The sequence below is a fragment of the Asparagus officinalis genome, chromosome 9 (genome assembly GCF_001876935.1).
Source record: "Asparagus officinalis chromosome 9, Aspof.V1, whole genome shotgun sequence".
NCBI lineage: Eukaryota > Viridiplantae > Streptophyta > Magnoliopsida > Asparagales > Asparagaceae > Asparagus > Asparagus officinalis.
In genome coordinates this window covers 6,829,923-6,837,070 of record NC_033802.1, presented here as the reverse complement: position 1 = coordinate 6,837,070, position 7,148 = coordinate 6,829,923, and positions in this window count along the sequence as shown.

Sequence of the window (7,148 nt, the reverse complement as noted above, 5' to 3'; positions counted from 1 at the left end):
AAGAGTTGTGCACGAGAGAGAGAGAGAGAGAGAGAGAGAGAGAGAGAGAGAGAGAGAGAGAAGGTGAGAATGGATTCTTTCTTGTGATTACTTATGTTTGAAGAGTTGTGCACTTGAGAGGGTAAATGTTAGGTTTGCTTGGTTGTCAAGAGGAAGGAAAAGGTTACTATTTTCTAAGTAAAAGGAGGAAAAAGGAAGAAAGTTGAAATTTTGCCAGTTTGGCATTAGTTGATTCTTGTGGTAATTTAGTTATTTTTTCTTGTTCTCCTATAACTTATATACACATATATATATATATATAGAGAGAGAGAGCATATGTTGCTTGTTTTTTGTCATGATTACCAAATCCTTTTTTTTAAGAGGTGAAGAATTGCATTGTTCTGAAGGTTGTTAATAGTAATTTGCCGTGACAAAGTAAAGATGTTAAGAATATATTTTGTTGTGTCAGTGTAATTTTTAAGAAGGAAAAATTTGCACTCCCGGCCATCCTTTAAATACGTGATAAGCTTAAACTTTAAGAGCATCTCCAACAGTTTCCCCAAAAATTTCTTCAAAATGGGGAAGCAAATGTCATATTCTCCAAATTATTTTTGGTCCAACTCCAACAGCTTCCTCATTTTGAAGAATCCTGCATTTATTACAATAATAAAAATATTCTACATTCCTATTTTTGGATGCTCTTATTATGCATTGGAACTGCCCCCATGGTTTTTTTTGTAATTACGGATTTTGTTTTATATTTATTTTCTCCTCCATCTCGTCTTGAAGAACGTGCCGCATTCATGACCAAGCTTTCCCCAAATATTTGAAGAATGCCCCAGATTTGGGGAAGACTCCCCTTTTTTCCTCCTCCATCCCTATTTTAGGGAATGAGATGGGGAATCTGTTGGACCAAAAAAAAGCCTAAAATTCTCCAAAAGTGAGAATACCAATAAAATGGGGAAGCTGTTGGAGATGCTCTAACACACTTTTAAGATCTTTGCTAGTGGTTTATTATGTAAGAATATATTCTGATTTTAATGTCTACACTCATAATTGCTAGATGTATTAGTGCTAGATGGTTGTGTATAATAAATGTGAAATTTTCAAAATTTTCTGCATTTTGAGTTATCTTTGCACGTAGAAACTCAGTTTTCATGTAATAGGATTTGACAAGAGGAACAAATAAATGGAATTTATAATGACTTGATTCAAAACATATATAATATCCTATTTCTACATATATAAGCCCCTTACAACAAAGGGCATGGTTTCTTGTAGGCCGACCATAGACAATGTACGGCCCAACTTATGTAGAAAAGGCCCAGTTTTGTACTAGTAGTTATTATGTCAACAAAACATCTATAAAGACTACCGACTACACACTGAGTGCATTTGGTTCAAGGAACGAGTACAGGACTATTTGAAACTCACGCAAATAACAAGTTAACAGTGACCTAATGGAAAACTTGACTTAATTGAAGGAAAAAAACTCTATTTAGCTTTCTAATTATTAAAAGTGTATTAACTTTAAGGTTATTTTAATGACCGTTCAAAGTGATAAGAGGGGCTAATATGGATTGCCATTATTATTTTTGAACTGAAAAACAGGGTGAGGTACCTTGCTCATATATATATAGAGAGAAATATGGAGAACCTTGGTACCAAGTTCTTTCATTGAACTTCGTAGTGAGGTGACCAAACCTCACCCCTACATCATGCCTCGAAGATGAAGCCTCTTTTATGGAGTATGTAAACAGTGATTGAGCCTCTCTCTTCGAGACATAATATAGGGGTGAGATTTGGCCACCTCACTACTAAGTTCAATGAAGAAACTTGGTACCAAGGTTCTCCATATTTCTCATATATGAGAAATATGGGGAACCTTGGAACCAAGTTCTTTCATTGAACTTGGTAGTGAGGTGGCCAAACCTCACCCCTACATCATGCCTCGAAGATGAAGCCTCTTTTATGGAGTAGGTAAATATAAAAGGAAACTAAAATAAGAGAGGCACGTCAAATACAAATAACTAAAATAGTACATAAATCCTGTGAACCTTTTTTATTATTTTTTCGTCAAATACAAATAACTAAAATTTCTTTGAGAGAGAAAAACCCTCAATTTGAGGAGGGAGGCACGTCACCTGGAGGGAGGCACGTCACCTGATTGATAAAATTTTAAGTTTTCTCTCAAGAACGTTTTAGCTCTCTGCCAATCACTGATAGAGGATCCAGCGAGAAAAGTTGAAATTTTAGAGAGGTCTTGTGAGACACCCTAAAGTTCAGGGGTAATGTGAGATAAAAAAAATTCAGGAGGTTATGTGCAAAACCCCCCAAATATCTGGTGAAATTTTGTTGAGGATTCAAGGAGAAAATGATAAACCCCATGAACAGGACACTAAGATGCATTTTGTATATATACTTAATCAGAAAATTAAATTCATCATCTCTACAACACAAATCAAGTAGACGTTACAACAAAAGTGGCATTTGTCTAAACTTATTTTATAACATATATAAAATTATCATTTTATTTGCAAAGGATTAAATAATAGTGACACAAATAAAAAATATAGAAAATTTAAAAATGAGTAATAGTCCCACATTGGTTGTGTAAGGATCTATTGATGGACTTAAAATAATAAGTCTTAGATTTTAAATATATTGATGATTAAACATATATGATAGTGTATAAGTTAAACAACTCTATGGTTAAGTGTGTTTTGGTGAGAGTAACCCTACGAAGTATAACTTTCTGGGAAGTTACAGTGTTGAATGGTGATACCCTCTATATTTTTATGGTTTAGACACAACTACGTGCCACTACTCTTGACACATGTATTTGTCACGAGTTTTGTGCCACATGTATGTGTCATCACTGTCAATACATATGTGTTGTGAGTTTTGGGACACATGTATGTGTCGTGAGTTTTATGATACATGTATGTGTCACAAGTTTCGCGACACATTTTCACATGTGTAGAAGACGCTTTTCACACATGCTCTACCCACACTTTGATATGTGTCAGCTTCATTTATGCAACATAAAAATGTGTCACGTAGAGACAAAAAATATATCATAATTTGTAACTTTTGTTCTAATAAGATTAAACAGAAATTATTCACAAATTGATGAATGACTCGTACATATATAGCATAATATTATCCCTTCTGCATCTCAATATTTGGATAACATTCAATATAATCCTGAAATAAAGTAAATAAGCATATAATTAACTTGCCAGACACCTTGAATATATGGAATAAAGATTTGCAACCTACATCGCAAATGCAATTATCAGCATGGACTGATAAAACAATAAACGTAATGGGACATGAATTATTGCTGAACTTTATACGTCTGTTGGTCTAAAACGCAACCATAGACATTTCAAGCAACAGAATAACAAAAGAAGAATATAATCAAGAAATTTCCAAGAAAACTGAAGCAAATGACTAACCTAAACAAAGTAAAATGAGATTTAGGAATGTAACTAAATCTTCAGGATCAAAGTCATCGCAGTTTTTGCGGTTGTAGCCTCTGCACAAGGAATCCACAAAAATGTTCTGATAGTTTCTTTGCTTTCTGTAGACACAAGTGGAGAAAGTGACAGAAACATTCTGAAAACATCTACAAGGTTATAGTCTTATAGAAAAGAAATAAAATAGATGTACATAGAATTGAAAATCCTTCAAGAATTTGATAATCCGCTTTCTGTGACATTATCCTGGTAAGGCTCCTTTCAACTCAGTTCTCAAAGTTGTTTGGGTCTTTTACAGCCAAAAGAATCCCTGATTCGGTGCCTGAAACAATAATTTTGAGAACAATGAAAAAAAAGTTCATAATTGTTTGACCAAGTTATACTATGTTGGATTTCTTTGGTCAAAACCGCTTTTCAAAAATGGATTTTCAAACTATATATATATATTTCTTAAGTGGACGTCCACTAAGTTTCTTAACCATTGATGATCACTTGATTGAGCTACTTTGTGGATGATCCGTTCCGTTGAATTTGATCTACATATTCTAAAACCCCAACACACCAAATTTGGGTTGAATCCGTCATGGTTTGACCCTTCATCCACTCGTATCAATATTAATGGTTTCAAATGAATAGAACTTTTTACATGGTTCGACGGAGGGTCAAACCACGACGGGTTCACCCCAAATTTGGTGTGTTGAGGTTTTAAAATATGTAGATCAAGTTCAACGGAGCGGATCATCCATAAAATAGCTTAATCAAGTGATCATCAATGGTTAAGAAACTTAGTGGACGTTCACTTAAGTTGACACAAGTTTTACTCTATATATATATCGTCCTTTATTCGAGGCTTGCTAACGGCAAGCCGAGAAGTATTTTATTTTAATTAATCCCTCATAAGTTCTCGTGGATCGTGAGCTGTGGGCCAATGGACCAGGGATCGGGGCTAATCAGGCTGAGGCGCTAAGTAGCGCTTTGTTAGGCGCACGGAGGCATCGGGGCTAGGTGGCGCCCTTTGGCGCTACGTTGGCTACCACGAAGGGTGCCTCACAGGCTGCTTCGCAGCATGTGGATAAGTTACGCATTCGCACGAGGGTGCAACCCTAATGTTCTCAAGATCAGATGAGGTTCGCTCGTCAAATGAGGTTCGCCTGTTTGACGAGGTTCGCTCGTTCGACGAGGTTCGTCTTTCATACGAGGTTCGGCTGTTTGAAGATATTCGCTCGTTCGACGAGGTTCGTATGTCATACGAGGTTCGCTTGTTTGACGAGGTTCGCTCGTTTGATGAGGTTCACCCGTTCGACAAGGTTCGTCCTACAGACGATGTTCATCTGATTTGCTGAGATGTGACCCTCGCGTTTCGTAGTTAGGCGTCCATTGATTGTCTTGTATTCAGGAGTTACTGCATGCAGGAGTTACAACAGCATTTAGAGCAATTTAATGCATTGATGTTACAATCTTAATTGCCATTAAGAATTGTAACAGTCACATTAATTGCGAGTGATTCTTAGAAAAATGTCAAAAGTGACATCATACTGCCTCCCTATTTCCGAGACACCAACAGTGTTTCGCATTTCCGAGACACAAACAATGTCTCGCATTTCCAAGACAATTGACACTGTCTCGAAAACTATAATTTCTTTGAGTTGTCATTTTTTATGTTTTCCTTGCTTCCTTTTGCTTCAGCTAGCTCTCGGATGATCTTCCCTGACTTAGACAATGACAAACTCTCTTAACCCCTTCACATTTGGGATTTAATCTTAGCCATCCATGTGGCATCATGACAATTACAAGCCATGTGCTACTAACATGACTCATTATTACTAATTAGGATGTGTTTGGTAATCAAGGTGTTTATTTTTGTTGTGTGTTTTAGAAAAACATCATGCCATGGTGTTTTTTTTTTCAAACACGTTTTGAAAACACCATTTATAGTTATTATTTATAAAGCGGCGGCGGCGGCGTGTCCGGTGGCCTGCTGACGAGCGAGGACGACGACGCGTCGGTGGCCGGCGTCCGACGGCGGCCGGCAGGTGGCCGGCGACGGGCTAGTATTTTTTTAGCTCAATCAAAATATGGTAGTATGGCTCTCACTAATTTTCCTCCTTTCTTGCCTTCTTTTGCCTCTAATAAACCCCAAATTTTTTACTGGTCTAATTTTGATTCATCGTCGCCTCCCCTTTCATGACTCCTCCACTACAATTAATGCTCTCCTCGTCTGGTACTTTCATACCAGACAGCCCCATGTCCACTACTCCCATATATAGCTCCCATGTCCCCCCATGCTCTCCTCCTCCGTTCTCTTTGCCTTGCCATTTTCATTTCCTCCTCCTCCACTATTAATCGCTTGTTTCATTATCAGTGGCCTCTCTAAAACCATTGCCAAACACTATAAAATTCAACCAGAAATTAATTATTCTTAAACCTCCTCTCATGGAGGATAACTAAGTGTTAACCATTCTCCTTAAACATTCTCTCCTAACCCTTTGCCAAATAACACCTTGAACTTTATGAAAAAATAAATAAATATTGCAAGCCTAAAAGATTAATCTGAAACCAACTGGTAGAATTTTGACACTTGGTGGTTTTAGGGATAAAGCTTTTAGTATGTAACAATGGATAGTATAGACTAGCCCTTTTAGAGTTTATCCTGACTGACACGTGCCCTCCTTTGTATTTCAAAAAAAACTGCCGCTAACCCAAGTTGAAAATGCCAAGTCGGTAATTTTTTGTTTGTTTATAACATAGTCTGGAATCGGATCTATATCCGTAACAGCTATATTGAAACCTCCCAACCATCCGGATCATCTATATGAGATTCTAGTTGAATCTCTTCACAACAAAGTAAACACAGATCGGGCATATAAACTGTTTCTCTAATGTATTAACAGAAATTATCTAAGAGCTACTGTTAGTTATAATTTTTCTCATGGAACAAAAAGAAAATTTTGTTTTGAGAAGTCGAGTCGATTTCATTTATTTATTTACTAAGATGGACACTAGAGACTGTATTGTGAGAGCTATGCTTTTTGGATTCTTGATGGAGATATAATTATGTTTCTGATGAATTTATATTATAGTTCTTCTTTAAAGAAAATGAATTTTATTGTAATATCATAATGATGTACTCTTTATCATTTGATATAAATATGGGTTCTTATAAATGTTTTGGGGATAAGTATTTATAAAATAGCAAGTTTTTTTCCTGTAATCATTAAACGAAAATCACTCTCCATAATTACTGTGGTTTTCGCAAAAATTTATTTTAACGAACAAGGTGATTAAAAGGAGGAGGTAGAGTTGAAAATAATTTGAATTTCTATAGTTGATTCTTAAGGATATCCAGCATACTTACATTGATTAGAAGTAAGAAGTAGGTTATAGAAGTAACTTTCAAAGTTATGAAGTAGGAAGTAGTGGAAATAGCATTTTTTTGTTTGTTTCATATATTTTTACAAGTAATGGAAGTAGAACTTCTTCCTCTTCATTTACTTTTTTTGTTTGGATAACATTTGGAAATATTATTAGGAAGTAATTTTATCAATGAAAAGTTGTTAGAAGTAACTAATAAAGGAAATATTAATAAAAAAATTATTTATGTCATAATTAATATGCATTTCAACTACTTACGAGCTACTTTTGAGTATTGAGGATTAGAAAAATATTTTAGAAGTAATGATGACACGT